The sequence below is a fragment of the Amphiura filiformis genome, chromosome 10, assembly GCF_039555335.1.
Source record: "Amphiura filiformis chromosome 10, Afil_fr2py, whole genome shotgun sequence".
In the NCBI taxonomy this organism is placed as follows: domain Eukaryota; kingdom Metazoa; phylum Echinodermata; class Ophiuroidea; order Amphilepidida; family Amphiuridae; genus Amphiura; species Amphiura filiformis.
Window position 1 is genome coordinate 36,541,511 of NC_092637.1, and position 16,706 is coordinate 36,558,216.

The 16,706-nt window shown below is 34.3% G+C and overlaps 1 long non-coding RNA gene across 1 annotated transcript in view; it reads left to right on the forward strand.

Annotated features, from left to right (window-relative positions):
- The window catches only part of LOC140162195 (uncharacterized), a 367,488-nt gene that overhangs the window by 229,970 nt on the left and 120,812 nt on the right, over window positions 1–16,706 (forward strand). The gene's annotated exons all lie outside the window — the stretch shown is intronic.

A 16,706-nucleotide genomic window follows, 5' to 3' on the forward strand; every position in this document is an offset into this window, starting at 1 on the left:
TGAAGACTGAACCCACCGGGTTAACGACCCGTATCTAGAGTTTGGGCACCTTATGTGGGGTTTAGATGCCTTATCTTAGGATTATGTTCCTCATTTAGGGTTAAAGCGCCTTATTTGGGGGTTGGACTGCTTTATCGACGGTCTACGTCTCTTATCTGGGGTTACGGCGCATTATCTGGGGTTTAGATGCCTTATCTGGGTTTAGACTGCGATATGCTAAGGTTAAGGCATCTTAGCCACAGGTAAGGAACGTAAACCCAGGATAAGGCCGTCTAAACCACAGGTAGGGCGCCTATTCCCTAGATAAGGGATGTAAACCCAAGATAATGCAGTTTAAACCTCATATAAGGGACATGAACCCCAGATAAGGCGGAAACGACACATTTATGCTTCTGCTTTCATTCAAAAATCACATTTACGCTCTACCAAATGTGGGCCATCTTGGATTTCTGGGCAAAAATTATTTTGTAACGTCAAGTTAATGTCAGATTCGGATTTCTTGGGGTCGACTTACCGGAAAAAGTGTCTTTGTACACTATTTTAGGTAATCTGGTTCAAAACTTATTTTTTTTCAAGATGGCGCCGGCGGCCACCATCTTGGATTTCTGGGTAAATATGAGTTCGTAATGTCAAAGTAATGTCAAATTTGAAATCCTTGTGGTCGACTCATCCAAAAGAGTGTCTTTGTACACGATTTAAGGTCCTCTTGTTCAAAACTAAATTTTTCAAGATGGTGCCGGCCACCATCTTGGATTTCTGGGTGAAAATGATGCCGTAATGTCCAACTAGTGTCAGAATCGGAATCCTTGTACTCGACATATCCGAAAAAGTGTCTTTGTGCATGATTATAGGTGCTCTGGTTCAAAACTTAAATTTTCAAAATGGTGGTGGCGGCCATTTTGGATTTTGGCCTCTAGCGAAAAATGCCGGGATTTTCGACAGGGACCTGGGGGCTATTTTTTTCTAAATCGTCCACAAAAGTCGAATCAATCATCAAACCTTACTAGCCAGAGAGTGGTCACCAAAGTGAACTTTTTCCCCTAACTAACATTATAATTTTTATTTTATCACTTTTGCTTGATTTCAGGTTAAGATATCAGCTCCTCACCAGAGGGCGTTATCTGTCTTAACCAATCTTCTTTTACCTGTATCCATTCTGTGTCTGGCAGCTACGCTCGTATCGTTTAAAATTCGCAAGTAAGTTATGTGTTTTATCTTCATAATAACCATAGTTAGCCTTTTACCACCTTTAAGGGCTGATTCGATTTGAATGTAATTTACATGAAATACAATACAGATAACCCTAACAATCCTAATTATTTCATTAAAGGACATCCCCATTCACCCATGTATGGTCACGGTTGTTTGATGTATATAGAGATGGCTTCATTATTAACTAAATACAAACTATAGATGGCGCTATGTATCCTAAATCATATTTCTTTATTTGCAAGGGGTAGGTGATTAATACTGCCATTTAAACAGCTGGAATAGGTGAAACAAGCAACAAGGGAATTCTATAAACATATTTTATCAAGCAATACAAGGAGTTGTTTGTATTAAAAGCTTGAAAGAGTAATTTCCAGTAACTAAATAGCGCCACCAAATAAAAAACCGACACTGATGTAATTTCAACCAAGGATTTCACTGTGGATGCCAGTCCTGTATTCACTATTTATAAATAGCTATTTATAAATCACCTTAGGGTACATGGGCGCGCGCAGCCATTACACAACATCGTACCAGCAAAGAGTATCTAATTAGTATTCACTCCATACAAATGAATAGGAAAACAAGATGTCGGTATTCATGAATTTTCACAAAAATGACATGTGCCAAAAATCTAAAGATTGGGGGATCCTGTAACTTGTTATGAGAAACTGATTTTAGAGAAAAGTTACCGAAAGCGTTTAAAAATTAACCGAGCGCCATTCGTTTTATAATAGTTTTTATTTGGTAAAACACACCAAATGTTGAGCGACAAGTTGCTGAAGTCAACTGCTTTACCATTGAAAAGTACAGGAAGACCACCCACTGTGCTAGAGGACAACTCTCCAGACATACTGGCGCCCAGCCATAATGGCAACCTCCATTGCTCTCTATCAAGAATTTATATATTGCTATTTATAAATAGTGAATACAATTCATTCATAAAAAAATATCAAACTCACTCGATAGTATCGACCATAAAGTATAATATTCTATACGTACCATGCAATATTCATAAATATTAGTCATAATGCCCATATTTGGCATTTGGCAAATACGCAAATATTATACATTTACGCTAGTAATTCACAGCACACAGCATAGTCAGTATTGAATCCGTCTTGCTGTCTTTGTTGGCCCGGGGCCCTAGCTGTATGGTTAAAAGTGATTTTCACGGGCTTTGAGCCGAGGAGCACGTCTTATTATCTATAACCGTAGTTTGAAGTACACTTCTCCAGATTGCTTGTTATAAATCTTTACCAAAGGCAGGCCTAATATCACTTTACCTATTCCCGGTACCTCCGCAGGATTTACAAGAAGACGCAAACAATTATCCATATCAACCTAGCGGTATCGCTACTTCTTGCACAACTTTTGTTCGTCAGTGGAATCAATGCAAAATCCAAGGTAAATAAGAGTCGGTTTTAAAAAGGCGCTGTGGAATAATTCAACCAATACATTTTTACTAATGTCAGATAAAATCATAGTGCTTTGATATATCTTGGTGTTATAAACCTGGTGTTAAATTTAGGCATGATATTGTGTCTTTTAGTGTAAGATTTTTGATTTTTACAGCCCTGAACTTCGCCAATGAGCTTTTCAAAACAACTCTCCTGTATTGAAGCGAGGTCACGTATTTAGCCAGTTTTGAAGATTTTCCACGTCCAAAGTTTAAGCAGCATGTTAAGTCAAAATTTTAGTCAAAATCAAAAGCGGGCTGTTTGAATTAGGGAAAGACTCATCAGCCTGCACTTACTGTTAATTTTTCAATCACTATGCCCTCTATCGACCTAGATTAGATTAGATTTATAGTCTTTATTCCAGCCGACTTGTTCTTCTTCGTGACGAATGAGCACAATCCAGTTTGGAACCGAGACTAGCAATATTTAACACCGTATTAACGTACGTAAAAACGTACGTAAAAACGTACTGTCCACGTGATGCGTTTGGAACATCGCAATCTCTCTATTATGTTTATGATAAACGACTGAAGTCTTGCTTGCAGGACTAATAGCTGACGTAACTGTTAGGGCCAAAATGTCCCAAAGTGGGTATTGTGTAATATATTGACTCGTTGGTTTTGGTATATTCATTGGAACCTCAACCAGGGATCAATGTATTACTTATACAAGGAGCTACTGACACTCAATCTAAGAATCTACACGTCATGTTGAAGAACTTTCATGGGGTCAAGAGTAAAATTACACAATAAGTAACAACAATATTAAATACTGACGCTTTTTACTCCACAATAACAAAACAAATTGTTATTGTATATGTAATTATTGTTATTATCCAAATGAATGTTATGATATAGTGACGCCTGAGCTAACTAGTTCATTGTACTTTATAGTTTTTGTAGAATTTTAGTGTTTTTTTTTAATCTGTATTATTTGTTACATGCCTATGTTTACAATTAAGTATTTGATTGTGTTTTGATATAGGGTGCTTGTATTTTTGTGACTTTAATGCTACATTACCTTTGGTTAGTGGTGTTTATGTGGATGCTGGTAGAAGGAGTCCATCTGTTCTTAAAAGTCAACCCCAGCTTCAAGTGGAAGATTAAACTACCGATATGTGCACCTCTTGCATGGGGTAAGAACAGCTCGTAACTATTGTTATTTCACTCCAGAAAATTGATTTCAATTATATTCCAATTCAATTCTTTCTATATCGGGAGTCTTGCTATTCAATTCCAATTCAATCCACCTTGCTTTAGAATTAATTCAATTCGATTTCAATTCAATTTTTCAATTTTAAAATCATTTTAATTCAATTCCAATCCAATGCAGTGAAATTAACAGCTAATCAATTTCAATTCAATTCTGAGCATTCATTTCAATTCCAATTCAATTCCAATTCCAATACAGTTGCAGTTTGTGTTAATTGACCAAAGGCGCACTGCAAAAACTGTGTCTAGAGATTGAACACTTTATGTCCTTGATTTGGAAACCCGTGTATAATCTAAATTCAAATATCAAACTTCAAAACATCAAGTGTTTAATAATTATCTATTAAACACAAGGCATCAAATTACTAAACATGTTTAGCATTTAGACAAATCGAGGACAAGATGGTGTCTAGAATGGTGTTTAATAATTATTTAGACACTGTTTTTGCAGTGCATGTTTTAAATTTTACTACCAATTTTATCAGTGGCATAGATTTCTTTTTTACATTGGGGGGATGGGGGTTGGAAAAAAGTCTTGAAGTATAGTGAGCACCTTTTGGCGACATGATAGGTTTATGTTACAAATGCGCGCGAAAAATTTTGCTATTTTGAAGCGTAACTGATGAAATATGGTGCAAAAGTGGAATAAACGCGCGCTTTGGGGGCTAAAATGGGCTAATATGAGGTTAATGTGGTCAGAAACCTATATTCAGGTGCTAGGCGTCAACATTGGGGGATGATTCTATGGACCACCCTCCTGGCAAAATATTGGGGGGGTTTTCCCCATCCCCCGGAATGTAGCAACCCTGGGTACACGCCTATGAATTCTAAAACACTTGAGTCAGCAACACAAGGTTTTGATTGAAGGTATTAAATAGCCCTTACCTACTTGTCTCCTGCTCCTCCTAAGATTTTACACCCAAAATCCTTGTACTTTTGAAAAAGTGTGAAAAAAGCTGTCATTTCTTTAATGGTTTTCTCACAATTTGTTCAAATGTACAATGACTTTTTAGCATAACAATTAGGAGCTTGAGAAAAATAGGGGCTTTAAGATTAGTGGCAAAAGTTTTTAATGTGTGTCTCTTGAGTGAATAGACCTGGAAGTGTATATCAGAATTCAGAACGGGGGAAGGGTACTTTTTACAGGTGGAATGATCTGGAATCACAGACATCTGCTTGTGAATTGAAATGCTGAATTGAAATCAAAGCTGAATTTCATTTCAATTCCACTTCATTCTTCATCACTCAACATGATTTCAATTCCAATCCAATTCAATTCTTCATTGCTCACGATGATTTCAATTCCAATCCAATTCAATTCATGCCCAAGCCCACTCATTTCGATTCCAATTCAATTCCAATGCATTGAAATGAAAATCGCCCAAAATTCATTTCAATTCAATTCGATTTCAATGCATTGAATTAACATTACTCGTAACCATAACTTTACCATTGCTTGTCAATGGGTTTTGTTCAATATTGTTCGTTGGTTCTTGCCATTTTATTCATAGACTTGTATCCTCTGAAGTTATTAGATTTATTATTTGTTTAATTTATCAACTAATAATTAATTAATTATTCAATCAATCAATCAATCAATCAATCAATCAATTAATTAATTACTTTAATTTTTTGTGTGAAAACTCAGGTATACCAGCAGTCATTGCATTCATAACCCTAGGAGCAGGGATATCAAAATACGCAGAAAACGGAAGGTTAGTAGAATAATAAACGGTAGAACTTTTCATCATTACTTTTAAAGATACAATACAAAACAATGTCAAAAATTTCCCACTTAGAGTGACCCTGTAATTATAGAACGTTTTGGCCTCGTATTATTATTATTATTATTATTATTATTATTATTATTAGTATTAGTGTTATTATTATTATTATTATTATTATTATTATTATTATTATTATTATTATTATTATTATTATTATACTTTAGATGTTGGCTGCCATTGCAAGATGGCCTGATTGCTGCATTTGCCACACCGGCATTACTTATCACAGCAGTAAGTTGAAGCCATGGAAAAAATAATATAATAGTATTTCACTTGACTACCAAGCCAAGATATGAAGAGCTTATTTCCAAACCGTGTTAAGTCCACAAACCCATGTATCTGATTTCCCTGTGCGATATTACAATGAGTTGTGATGCTAATTTCAGTTGGATGCACCATTACAAAGCAAACAGTGGATGGATGCACAGTAAGAATACTGTGTGTGCCTTTGTTTCCCAAATGCGAACAATAGTCTGCATATTGTTATGCAGCATTGTTATGGTAAATAATAGCTTGTTGATGGTACAACTCATTGTTGCTAATGTCAAGAAATTGTGATTGTATCACACAAGTTAATGAGACACATGGGGTTGTGGACTTAACACGGTTTGGAAATAAGCTCTTCATATAAAATAACGTCCTCCTAATACATTAGAGCAGTCTTTTCTTAGGTTTGTATTTTTAAGGGCTGGGGTATGAACGTTTGGACAGTATTTATTTTGGGACATTAGAGCACATCAGACATATCGAATTGCATTCTGAATACGAAGAATGTCATTCTGATATCAAATAATTTAGATTTTTGAAATTCGCAATTTAATACACATTTTATGGCAAATCATTAAAATTGATATTTTTGATATTTAACAGTACTTGAAGTAAACTTTATAAATCTGATGATTTATACTTAAAGTGTATGTAGGTGGGATGAAAAGCCGACGATCAATTGAAAATTTTGACCTTTCATATTGAAGATATGGATTTTTTTTCCCAAAACACCAAAAAAATTAGGTCTTTTTGGGAAAAAATCCATATCTTCAATATGAAAGGTCAAAATTTTCAATTGACTGTCGGCTTTTCCTCCCTGCTACATACACTTTAAGAATATATCATTAGATTTATATAATTTACTTCGAGGACTGTTATATATCAAAATTTGAAAAATATCAAATTTTTATAATTTGTCATAAAATTTGTATTATATTGTGATTTTCAAAAATGAAAATTATTTGATATCAGAAAGACAGGCTTCGTATTCAGAATGCAATTCGATAGGTCTGAGGTGCTCTCATGTCCCACAAAAAATACTGTCGAAACGCAATAAACGCTCATTTTAGATCCCTTAACCGTACTCCGTAATTGTGTATTTCCAATGGTATACTATAGAGTACTTCTTTTGAAGACGTTCTTTAATATGTACTGTTTTACAGCTCTCGAAGACTGATTTGTAACCCCCTCCCCCTCTGTATAGAGTATGCTGTGATTCGACTGAACTTGCTAACATTATTACATAATGATTTTTAATATTTTTACATAATGATTACTTATCAAATATTTCCTACTGTAATTATTTAAGGTCAACTTGGTATTTCTTGCCATCATCATTCGCAAATTTCTGAATCTCAAAACCAATCAGGATAAGTCAGAAATGGATCGTATCAAGTAAGTTCTTTTTTATAAAAGATTCTTTTTTCAATTGCACTCACACACATACGTATATCTGTGATGTATTATAGTTACTAAGGTTGAGCTGATAAACCGATTTAACATGACCATTAGCCTTTTCGAAGTATGGCGTAAACCAAAGGAGGGCAGTATTCAATATGGGTAAAACCCGGCAATTTCAAAAGACTTTACCCACTTCGTTCAGCGCTGTCCTATTGTGTCCGCCATTAAAAGTTTAAAACCTTAGACCTATAATTTCTTTACCACTTAACATTTCCTCACTGCCTGAAGCTAGACAAACGATTTGGTCCAAGTACTATAAAATAGGAGCATCTGTGCACAATTAAACCTGACCTTCGACCCCTTTTGACAGGTCAATCCGCAACCACAGGTAGGTCGTACACGCACAAAATTGATATTCTTGTGATTCTTTGTGACCAGACGTATAATATATGCTTTTAAGTAAAATCGGAGCATGATTTAATGTTTGACCACTGTATGACCATATGGAGTCATTTGAGGGTCATTTTGAGGGTTATAGACTCAAAATAACGCACGGTATAACCCCCTTTTCTGGATTCAACAGGTTTATATTAGCTAAGATACTTAGGTGACCAACTTTTAGTAAGAAATGCTTTATACAATCAGATTTAATTATTGAAATCTTGTCTAGTTTATCATGTCCAGTACGTCGGTAGGCTAATGGGGGCTCTCATTTTCTTTGGAAGAGGGGTTAATGAATATGTTGGTGACCGAAGTCAAAAAGTTTATGACATATATACATCCCCCCTATCGCAGGCTGAAAAATGTGTATGATCGACTATCTCGGGTTCAAAATATTTCACAGACTCCAAACCAATTATTCATTGTTGAAACTAAGGCCCGCCAAGCGTAAAATTGTGATCGTTAGTGTAAAGAATTCGCGCGGAGAATTTGTAATTATTGTAAACAAATGCGAGCGGAGCGTGCGAAAATTTTGTACACACATTTTGAATGAATCATTGACTAATAACCGTACAAGCACATTTGGTATCTTCATTAAAACATTCATAAATGCAAGATGCGGTTTTGATATAATTATAATTGCTTTAATATTACTTTATAATCCACCTATTTTCATTGTCTATCAAAGAGCCAGTGTTCGAGCCGTAGCGATATTAATTCCCCTCTTAGGGTTGACATGTATCTTCGGAGTGTTACAGTTTGACCAGGCTGCCACTGCGTTCGCATATCTCTTTGTTTTCTGCAATGGACTTCAGGTAATTACATCATTATTCTAAACAGCGTTTTTAACTTCCAATACTAATGTGTGTTATTATTTGGCACATGTATTTCCCAATCAGCTGTTTATTCTATTATATAAAAACATGTAGTCCTCTAAAAACATGTCAAACGTGGTCATAAAAGATGCTAAGCTTACAATAATTTTCTTTTCGTACTGTAGAAGTTTACCTGAAAAAGGCATATACCTCAGCATAATGCTTTTGAACGTAGTCGTTGAATAGTATATTTGGCATTAACATATAACTCAGTGAAAATCGGACATATATTTCCAGTGGCCTGCTTCTGATCAAGCTGACAGATAGAACTGTATAATCAATCCAAGTCTTATTGAGCATTAGTGCAGTGATAGCGCCATCTATTGTAATTCAGTTTATTTTGTATTTTAAGTGGTTTGAAGCTATATAAATGACTAAATTGTTGGAAAAAGAAGGCAAACTACAAAAATGAAAGAGCAATCAAGGTTGCCCCAAAATGTTGCCCCGCATGGCTAAAAAGAAACAATAGCGATCGATCTTAAAATTATCAAAATTAATTAGGAGGGCAGGGCCTGAAGAATGAGGGAAATTGAGGCGTAAATGTAACCGTATAGAATTCCATTAAAGGTATTATGGGCTGCTGTTTCTGAGAGGGTAGCGAATTATAGCTGAAATAAAAGCGTAATTCCTATGCACGAAATAGAATCGCCAAAAAGTTGCATTTTTCTAATTATCGAGAAAATAGGTCCGTGAATTAATTAAGAAGTGGGCAGAAACAGGTTTGAATTCTTGAGCGCATGTCAAAAACAGTGAGGGTGCTGCCTACGTGCTTCTACCATACATTGAAACTTATGTCAAACTTTCATCGATTTGCAATCGAATGGTTATCATCAAATATCTCAAAAAGCGCCCAAAAGCCACCAAAGCGAGCTAAGAAAACGGGCATTTATCTGTACGTGTATTTCAATGGGGCGATTATTTAGTGATGTGTTCCCTAAATGGATTCTAATTTCGTTATTGACAGCTAGTCATATATATTGATCCTTACATACAGCTCGTCAACCATTTCATTCACCTTACATAACCTTAACAAATTTATTTTCTTTTTTAATTTTAAAAACATTGCGTAACCTTAAATATATTGGAAATCTACAGATGGGGCTATACGGAATAAACTGAATAACTATCACTTCATTAATATGCTCAATATTAGCACATTAAGGGATCTGGAATGAGCGTTTTGAGCGTTTCGACAGTATTTTTTGTGACATATGAGAGCACATCAGACATATCGAATTGCATTCTGAATACGAGGAATGTCTTTCTGATATCAAATAATTTTCATTTTTTGAAATTCACGATATAATACAAATTTTATGAAAAATTATTAAAATTTGATATTTTCAAATTTTTGATATATAACAGTCCTTGAAGTAAATCTAATGACATATTCTGAAAGTGTATGTAGTTGGGAGGAAAAGCCGACGATCAATTGAAAATTTTGACCTTTCATATTGAAGATATGGATTTTTTTCCCAAAAGACCTAATTTTTTTGGGTGTTTTTGGGAAAAAAATCCATATCTTCAATATGAAAGGTCAAAATTTTCAATTGATCGTCGGCTTTTCATCCCACCTACATACACTTCAAGTATAAATCATCAGATTTATAAAGTTTACTTCGAGTACTGTTAAATATCAAAAATATCAATTTTAATCATTTGCCATAAAATGTGTATTACATTGCGAATTTCAAAAATTATTTGATATCAGAAGGACATTCTTCGTATTCAGAATGCAATTCGATATGTCTGATGTGCTCTAATGTCCCACAATAAATACTGTCCAAACGTTCATACCCCACCCCTTAAGACTGTTGTACATTGCTTGATATTAGCACTTTAAATTAGTAGAAAGACTGGGATGGTAAAATATTGCATTTTTAAATCAATTTCTGTTGACAGGGGTATTCATCTTCATCACACAGTGCCTTTTGGATGATGATGTAAGTATAAAAATCGATTCTCAATTCTGTGAAATACATTATAATTCAAACATAGCGTTACACTAGGCCCAGTAACCAGACGACCTTAGTTAACCTTTGAGGCTAAGAAAATTCCAAAACGCGCAGGAACGAAAGAAAAACATTTACGTAAAATTAAACCTGCGTAAATGTGCCTTATCAAGCAAAAAATGTTACAAGGACTTTTAATTTCTTTCTTTCTTTCTTTCTTTCTTTCTTTCTTTCTTTCTTTCTTTCTTTCTTTTCTTTCTTTCTTTCTTTCTTTCTTTCTTTCTTTCTTTCTTTCTTTCTTTATTAATTTAATAATTTAATAAATGTATTTATTATATTTATTATATTTATTTATTAATTATATATTTATTTATTTATTTATTTTATTGTTATTTGTGTGTGTGGGTGTGTGGTGTGTGGGGTGTGTGTGTGTGTGTGGGGGTTGGTTGGGAGTTTGATTGTTTTTTTACTCTTTATTTATATATTGTTTGTTTGTTCGTTCGTTTGTGTATTTTTTTGGTCATTTATTATTATTATTATTTTTTTTTTAATTAATTGATTATTTAATTTACATATTTATTCATATATTTATTTATTTTTCCAGGTGAAAGTGTTCTTGAAGCAAAAAGTTTCTCGTGGACGAGTTGACCAGTCCAACAGTACTGGTGATACTTAGATAATATTTTGTTTGTTTTTTACTATATTCTCTATCGTGTCATAGGGAATAGATGTGTCGATATCCACTACGATAAAATATTGGTCCTGCCTATACTCTCTATGCTCTATGACAAGATCAAAGATAGTAAAGAGAATAATTCCTTTTTAATCGTTTATTCTCATTCTCAGTCAGTTAAATATTATTTTAATAAGTAAAACTGTTTCATCCTCTTTTATTGATTGACGTAATGGAAGTATTAGAGTTTGGAAGAGCAATCGGTCGGTGGAATTTAGAAATGGTTTAACCCGGGACCTCCGATTGCAGATGGAAGTGTCTATGCATAAAGTGTGGGAGAATGGGTAGATTACTTCATTAAATGAAATACCGTACGGTATCTGTACTTTAATTAACACTAAGTTTGATCATATACTTCTCTTATTGTTTCTGACAATGTGGTTATATCTGACCTTTTTGTTAATTGGTGGAGGCATTATTATAATAGTCTGATGTGGACTGGCGTGAGTGTAAGCAAAACAGACACGAGACTGCAATTTCTGGTTGCACAAATGTCTACAATCCTCGTCAAAATATGTTGGGACACTTATAAAAAACGTTATTTTCGTATTTTCAATATGCTGAAATGGAGGATTTCTTGGTGGTAAGTCTAAACACCATGATCCAAATCACAGCCGTCCCTCTTCCCAACCAATGTTGGGTGCTATTTGGCTCACGTGAGCAAAAAGGTAGGATTCAACAGTGATCGGTGGGAGTTATATTTACCAGGGGCGTAGCCAGCCTTTTAGTGTGAGGGAGCAAGCCAAATTTTCGTCCTCATTTGTCATTTTGTTGTCCCATATTTAAAGTCATTTTAATGACACTTTACTCTTTGCCGTCCCCATTTTATCCCTGAACATTTTCAGTGGGGCACCCCCGGCTACGCCACTGATATATGGTCGAATCCAACGAAAAGTGTACACGGCATGTTCAGGGCCATAACTTAAAAGCACTAATCAATTGGCATTCGTTTTTGTATTGTGTTTATTCGCCTTGATCATACGCTTCGCGCCATATATAATAAGACCCCTTCTGTGAAAACCTTAGACACAGAGACCCCAAAACATGCTATTTTTACCCATTTTTTCAAAATATTTCTTAAAGTATTTTTAAAAACATCTAAATCAGTTATGAAAAGAAGTCATTGGATTGAATCTAAATTGATTTCCTGAAAGGTGTGTATTCAAAGATTGCCTGTTCAATTTTTCACATATTTGTACATAATTATGAATTTTTGTGATAATTTTTTGAGTGGTATTTTTTACATTACCTACGAATACAATTTTTCATAGCACTAGATATATCTTTAAAAATGGAAATCACTAATAAATGCGCAATTGATACAAGCTTTGATATGTCCAATACTGAAATGCATTGCATTCGGACATCTTTATTATTGTGTTTAGCTGCCAGAAATTCTAAATGGCACAAAGGTAGGTTTGGTAAAAAATATGCATTACCTCCGAATACATGTTAAAAGCTGTGCCATTTCCACAAAGTGAGAGAATAGTAAACAATAGTTAAGCAATAGGTGCAGGGTAATACACTCTTTATTTTTACCAAGTTTCAATAACCTGCGTTTAAATATTTCTGAGATGTCAACAATAAAAGCAAGTATTCGTAGGTAAATTTCGGTAACCGAATGTTACCTACGAATACACTTTGACATCATGACAGTATTGTGAAACACCGCCATTCATGCCAATGCCCATATTGGTACATAACGAAGGCCTGTATGTTTGCTATCAAATCATATGTCAATGAAAGTTGCAAATTCACATACATGCCCACCATGCAAAACTGAATACGGCTTAATTGGTGAAAAATATGTACTGAAATAGACGACGGTCTGCTCATTTGAAAGAAAAATCAGATTCAAAGAAGATTAGAAGGGGATAAATACTTGGATTTGTCAACTGTCATGTGTGCTTCATTTTAAATGTTTACCGACCTTCTGGTTTCTGAGTAATTTGTGTCCAAATTGATTTATTCGAAGGTAACTTTTGACGTTTTCGCTAAGGTTACCTACGAATACCATGGAAAAACGACTGTTCTCATTGTCTCATGATCTAGACAACACATTGATGGACCCTGGTATAAAGCTAATTGTAGTTGCCCTCAAGCGAAAGGCCACAAGACGTAACTGACTCCAAGATGGTCTTCACAAGTCTGCAATAACGGTTTTAAGCGATTTGTGTGCAATTAGGCAAATTAAAGTCACTTTAGTGCTTTTGTTTCTTACTTCAATCCTCTTTCAACCGCTGTGAACCGACATTGTTAATACATGATAGGGTCTAAAGTATCAATAAACGCACATAAAGAAAATAATACATTCAAAGTGCTTTATAAAATGAAGTTTTGATTGCGATATCCACCAAAAGTCTAATTCTTACCTACAAATACTGAAATGTTACTTACGAATACAGCATAATACATGACATGTGTAATGAAGTGTCCCTACCAATGGAAATTAATTGTCAAAACTTTAAGCGGTACCCTAGGACACTATTATTACCCATATACGGATTCATTCAACAATTATTTATTATGTAAAATTGCTGATTAACTACTTGTATACCAAAATGAAGTGGTCAAAATCTTGCTAAAAGCATCACAATTTTTTTGATCTAAGGTATAGCATTTATTCATTTGGACGTACCATCTGAAAGAGATCTAAAACTACAATTTTATTAATTCATTACCATAATAGCAAAATTTAAACCTATAAACTCAATATAGATATTGCTAAATCGCTCATGTTACCTACGAATACCCGGGTTTCTTCACCGTTTCATTGTATAAAGCGTTAGGTGTATGCGTATAATTCCTAATATTCTTGAAAACATATATCATACTCGTTCTTATACAATGTGTAAATTGATTCATACTCATTTGATAAATTAAATACAGAAACTGACCTAAACTTCATTTTCAAACATAAACTAGCATAAATTGACGAAGATCTTATTGATCGCGTTATAAAAATAAAAACAAATATTTTCTGGTTAAGTTAGCATTTTCCTGACACCCTGTGGTCTACATTACACGAAAAAAGCGTTAATGGGAATATTCCATTTATTTTAGGTTGATTAGTATTGCGATAGTGAAAGCATCCTAGTGGTATTCGTAGGTAACATTGGGTTTTGATATCACATTTACTATCACACGTCCTGGATTTATTTTTCAAGATTAGTAATGGCACTTTTGGTTCCTATAAGGCCAATATGTCATCAATCAATGGGCAAAAGGAAAAAAATTATGGAGACATTTTTATTTCGGATTTTTATTTTTGGCCCGTGGACACTTTTGGTTGGATTCGACCATATACATTTCCCTATCACAAGTGTCCCAACACTTGTGACTTTTTATCCCGTTTGGAAGGGAAACAGGAGGGGCAGTAAGTGCCAGTCACTCATCACTGGTTACGCCACTGATGATTACCCAGCATTTGGTTGTATCATTGACATCCATATCATTTGATGACGTCATAATATTAACAATATGAAAATTAATAATATGAAAACCAAACACAAAACTGAAAAGAAAAACAATACGCACTAGATGTTTATCTTGCTGATTTTATTAATATACACCATCACCTTTGAAGATCGCGATTATCAAAATAAATCATATAAGTATTACGTTGCAAATCTCTTACACAATATGTCTTACTTTACAAACATTTTGAGCTGAAAGAGGGATAATAATTATTTAACCATCATAAACTGAGCATCAGTCCTCTTGCTAAATCTCAACATACGACGCGACAATTGCATCAAGCGAAGGCCCATTTTAACTGAATAAGTTCATCTAATTGTAACTAATTCCAATCTTAGTCATTATACAGCCCATGGTTGTGTAATCCAGACAATCTAGACATCTTTATCTCTCAACTTGGAAAATAATAATTTGCAAGAGGAACAGTTTTAGACTATTTTAATCAAATTCGGAGTATTGTTCCATGTTTTACTCCGCTGTGCAGCCGATATTTGACCTTTGTGCATATAGCATGGATCAAACTATACTTATTTTGATAAGCGGAATAAATCGGTATGGTTTGTAACTAATTTTGTAAAGAAATCTGATTTCTTTATAAATCGCCATTTTGGTTTATCCGAATTAGGCATATGTTCTTAACACAGGATTTTCTTGGTACTTTTAGTATGATGTTATCGGGATCTCATCGAAATATATCATGGTAAATGTTGCAATTGGTTTCCAATCTTGCTTTACTTGGAAATGTTGGAGTAGTGTGACAAACTACTCCTCAACATTTTAGGACACTTTTAACATGTTCAATAGGAAAATGTAAATGAGCACCTCCTCTTCTCCCCGAACAATGTTGGTGGGGAAGGCTAGGGAAAGGTTTAGGCTTGACACAAAAAAGCGGCATTTAACGAGGATTATAATAAACTAATCACCCGAGGAACTTAAGATGTCAAAAAGAATGAATCATAATGAGTGATAAGTGACTTGTAACGTAATGTCATTTATTATATTATAATGAGTGATAAGGGACTTGTAACGTAAGGTCATTTATTATAATGAGTAATAAGGGACTTGTAACGTACGGTCATTTACTATAATGAGTGATAAGGGACCTGTAACGTAATGTCATTTACTATAATGAGTGATAAGGGACTTGTAACGTAAGGTCATTTACTATAATGAGTGATAAGGGACTTGTAACGTAAGGTCATTTATTATAATGAGTGATAAGGGACTTGTAACGTACGGTCATTTACTATAATGAGTGATATCATAATGGGACTTGTAACGTAATGTCATTTATTATATTATAATGAGTGATAAGTGACTTGTAACGTAATGTCATTTATTATATTATAATGAGTGATAAGGGACTTGTAACGTAAGGTCATTTATTATAATGAGTGATAAGGGAACGTACGGTCATTTACTATAATGAGTGATATGGGACTTGTAACGTAAGGTCATTTACTATAATGAGTGATAAGGGACTTGTAACGTACGGTCATTTACTATAATGAGTGATAAGGGACTTGTAACGTAATGTCATTTACTATAATGAGTGATAAGGGACTTGTAACGTAAGGTCATTTACTATAATGAGTGATAAGTGACTTGTAACGTAAGGTCATTTACTATAATGAGTGATAAGTGACTTGTAACGTAAGGTCATTTACTGTAATGAATGATAAGGGACTTGTAACGTAAGGTCATTTACTATAATGAGTGATAAGTGACTTGTAACGTAAGGTCATTTACTATAATGAGTGACAAGGGACTTTTAACGTAAGGTCATTTACTATAATGAGTGATAAGTGACTTGTAACGTAAGGTCATTTACTATAATGAGTGATAAGGGACTTGTAACGTAAGGTCATTTACTATAATGAGTGATAAGTGACT